The following is a 4640-nucleotide window of genomic DNA, read 5'->3' on the forward strand; positions in this document are numbered from 1 at the left end:
TATATATATTTTTTTTTATAAGCAAAAAATGAATTATAAGGAGTACAAGGGTACTCAACCCTTACAATTCAGAATAGATCACTTTAGATACGTTGAAAACAATCTAAAGGATTATTACGCCATTCAGAAAAAATTAAATTAACATTGTTCCCTGTTCGGCCTATAAACCAAAACCAAGAAAAATAAACAATTTGCTCCACTAAAGATGATATGTTGACACAGTCTCCTCTAAAAATAATGTTATTACGCGTACGTCAAATACTCCATGTCGTCGCCAGCCAAATTATATGACGAATTCGCTTGCAATGACTGCCTTTTGCTAATTCACCAAACAAAATGAAATGACTTGTGATGTCCTCCAAATTATATGATTTAAATTGGATCTCACATTTAAAGATCATTATCGTGTAAACATATTTAATGCTATTTTAAAGGGTCATGTTAACTTGTGCCCTAAGGGCACATGTTAAGCTACCTAAAAATAGAAATATATAGCATTTAATGATACAAAGAATTTAATGCTTAGAGAGTTGAATACAACACAAGTTCAATAAATATTTTCCACATTTATCTTCTTAACATGTGCCTTAAGGGCACAAGTTAACATTCTCCATATTAGGTAAATAAGTTGAATAGTAAATACAATGAATAAACAAGTTTTATCCCGATTGGTTGGCAGAATATATTACATTATGTACCCAAAAAAAATAAAAATTACATTATAATATATGGAAGTTTTAGCCACTAAATTACTCTATAAAAAGAAATTTTTTATATTTAGTGTAGATTTAAATTTCAATATTGATGCATTCAAGTTATTAATACAAACACTAGTAGAAAAATGACTTTTGGATAAGGGATTCCACTACTGGTATGTGAATACCAGTAGTTAAAACCATTTGACCAAAGGATTTCACTACTGATATTTGCATACCAGTAGTGAAAAGTTCATAGACAAAGGATTTCACTACTGGTTTTCTTAAAGCAGTAGTGAAACGTAGACACGGTGGCAGTGTTGTAATTACATTGAAATTTGTTTTAATTGGATTTCACTACTGATTTTGTTTCCACAGTAGTTAAATCTGTTTCCACTTCATGAATATTACAAAGAAACACAGAGAAACGCGAATGTTAGAAACACTTCAGAGAAACGAATGTTAGAAACACTTCAGAGAAAACGAACCCTAATTTTCTTCAGAGAAACGAACCCCAAATCACGTTCCTCTTCTTCTTAGATACGTTCTTCTTGAAACCGGCGCGGCCAACCTCAAAACGTTCCTCAAATCGTTCTTCTTGAAACCGGCCAACCTCAAATCACATTCCCCAAATCGTGTTCTCAGGTAATTTCGTTGTTCGTTCTAATTTTGTTCTCTAGTAATTTCATTCTTCGTTCTAATTTCTCTTTTTAGGGTTTATGCAATTTGGGTTTATGTTAAAACATAGGGTTCATGCAATTTCGTTTTTCTTTTCAGTGTTTATGTAATTTCGTTTTCCTTTTTCTTTTTGGGGTTTATGAAAATAAAACCCTCTTTCTCTCATTTTTTTTATTAGTATTTTTAATTTAAGTTTGGTGATTGACAACCGTTTCTGTGGTAGGATTGTGTCAAGGTAATTCTTAACCCTAATTCCCTTTTTCTGGATTTTTGCATTATGTAATTTTTGTTTTCCTTGTTTTCGATTTGCTTGATTTTGATTCTTTTCTTGTTAATGATTTTCTTGTTCATGAAGTAGAAATTTGCTATCTTCTGTTTGAGTCTCAAATAGATCAAGTTTGAGAGTATCATGTGATGGACTAAGCAACATGCGTTGGAGTTGCTCTAATGATGCAGGTTTTTACTTTTTAAAGTTATGGTAGTGTGCTTCTATTTGTAATTTTCTGTACCATGTGAAAACAACGAAGGCATGGACATAACTTTGTTTGGACGCTGTATCATTTATCAATTTGGAGATGACAAATTGGATTCGTGAAGAACCGGACATAAGCCTGCTAAACTTGGCCGGAAAAACGAAGAGATGGATGGCAGTATTATTTCTGGTCTATCTCAGTCAGCTGCTTTTTTTGGGGGTCAGGTCGTATCTTTTTCTTTATCATTGAAAGAATTTACATCTGTACAGTGAAATATGTTGTATACACATTTTGCTTTAATATCATTATATATTTATTCTTTTCTTGTGGACCGTAATCTTCATGTTAATATATATAGTCATAATTGAGAATACCCTCTCCACCATGTTAGTTACAACTTACAATATGATAATCATTACATCGTTTAATTTTATTTCCCCCTTTTTACAAACCTTTCCAAATAAACCTTCCTCATGATATCAATTTTTTCAAACACAAACACACCAAAAATATAGAGACAACAGATGAAGGCACCTCTGCAGCTCCTCTTCATAATCACCTTTCTCGGTTCATTCCTCCGTGCAAGGCCAGAAACCGACTCTTGTACCAGCAATCTGAACCTCAAAGCTCCAACCCCTTTTGATACAACCAACCTCCACTGTCTTTCTGTATGGGATGCTCAAGGTTTCATCCTCAGGGTAGGTACACCATTTTCAAATCTCATCACATATATATCCTTACTCCAATAGTATTACACATACCAATTATTATGTTTACTATTTTGCAGTATGTTCACACTTCTACAAACATTTGGAGCTTCATTCTCTCAACTCCAGACACAAATTCTTACATAGCTATTGGATTTTCGGCCAGCGGCAGCATGGTAGGTTCAAGTGCAATTGTGGGGTGGGTGGCATCCAGAGGAGCTAGTGGAGGGATAAAGCAGTATTATCTCGGTGGGGTTACCGCAAATCAGGTAGTTCCTGATAAAGGAAACTTGCAGGTTATAGGCAATTTATCATTCATCAGTTTGCAATCTTCTCGTTTACATTTGGTTGAACATCAGTTCCATTTGTAACACAATCTATCAGTTCCAGAGACTTCATTTCATATTTAGGTTAAGTGTTTGGTTGAATGTCAGCTTATTCTGCTGCCTGATTGATTTTGCTCTACTAGCAAATGCACTTTCTGAATTGTTCCTCTAGTGACAATATGAAGGAGTTTTGTTTTAGCTGACTTGAATACACGAGTAATGTTTATAAATGAATTGGCACAAATACTTCTTGATGTTATCCTAGCTTGTCATGATATCATGCTTTCACTAGGAGAGAGTGACACATTCATGCTTGTCATGATATCTAGCTTGTTCCTCTCATTTTCACATTCATGTTAGGTGTTAGGAGAGAGTGACACAAAAAATAACTTCATTAACCCTTCATTCAAAATCAAAATTGGGTAAACAATTTCCTCTCATTTGCATTATGTAATTTTTGTTTTCCTTGTTTTCGATTTGCATGATTTTGATTCTTTTCTTGTTAATGATTTTCTTGTTCATGAAGTAGAAATTGTATTATTGCATTGCCTGATTCTAAGGTTTGTACATCTTTCACTTTCCTATGATCTATAGATTATCACTTAATTGTTCAATTTGCTAATAACATGTAAGTGATTATTTGATATTACTGCTTTGTGTAGCTTGATATTCTGATGGGAAAGGCTAGGAGTGCTGACCAGAGTCCTGATGCTTCAACTTCAACAGAGGAGTAGAACACTAAGAGGAGGAGGAGGATGATGAAACTTTGCTGCTTGTAGAGTATGTGTAAAATGTAGATATATGTTGGTGTTCTTTCATATTAGTGTACTGCTTGAATCATATTAGTGTATAATGTTTTTAGTGTTAATAGATCTTCTCAATTTGGTTACTTTGAGTGCCAAAGTCTAGTTATTCGATAGTTAAATTTTAGTTAGTGGATGTACTTAAATTTGGTTACATTTGTCCCTTGTTGATTTTTTGCTAATTCATGCAATTGGTTAGGCACCTTAATATAGTGTTCCTTGTGTTGGACTGGTAGTATAATTATAGGTACCAAATTGGTATGTTATGTGATGCTTGAAAAATATCACAGGAAGCAAAAAAAGATGTACCAAATTGGTATGTTGTGATGCTGGAAAAAATAGTACAGGAAGCATAAAAAGAGGTACAGGAAGCAAAAAACAAAAAAACAAAAAAAAAAAAATTAACATACCACTACTGATATTTATACTCAACAGATGTGAAAACTACACATTTCACTACGGATATGCGTAAATACCCGTAGTGGAATCCCCAATTCTTTAAAAAAAAAACTGGAAAACCATACATACCACTACGGATATGTGTAAATACCCGTAGTGGAATCCCCATGATTTATATTAAAACAATTTGAAACCATACATACCACTACTGGTGTTCATTATACCCGACGTGGAATCCCATACATACCACTACGGGTAATTGGAAAACCCGACGTGGAATCCCTATAATTTTAAATAATAATTACAGAACAAATTAGGATACCACGACGGGTATTAAAAGACCCGACGTGGAAAGTATGGACTTACAACGACACCAGCGTTTACTACTGGCCGTACTGGCCACGGCCAGTAGTGGAAAGTCCGTTTGGCCAGTAGTGGAATCCCCTTTCTGCACTAGTGAAACGACATTTGATGTTCTTAATGGAAAGACTCAATTTATTTATTTTTATTAAATTATAGGAGTACTTTTTAATTTGGTCTCCCTAAATTTAATCTATGA

The 4640-nt window shown here is 33.9% G+C and overlaps 1 long non-coding RNA gene across 1 annotated transcript; it reads left to right on the forward strand.

Annotated features, from left to right (window-relative positions):
- Window positions 1–2919: 2919 nt before the first annotated feature.
- Window positions 2920–3838, forward strand: LOC123883473. The gene is made up of 2 exons (XR_006800202.1): window positions 2920–3439; window positions 3542–3838. It is a non-coding gene; the product is annotated as an uncharacterized LOC123883473 (long non-coding RNA).
- The last annotated feature ends 802 nt before the right edge of the window (window positions 3839–4640 follow it).

The sequence above is a fragment of the Trifolium pratense genome, linkage group LG5 (genome assembly GCF_020283565.1).
Source record: "Trifolium pratense cultivar HEN17-A07 linkage group LG5, ARS_RC_1.1, whole genome shotgun sequence".
Taxonomy (NCBI): Eukaryota; Viridiplantae; Streptophyta; class Magnoliopsida; order Fabales; family Fabaceae; genus Trifolium; species Trifolium pratense.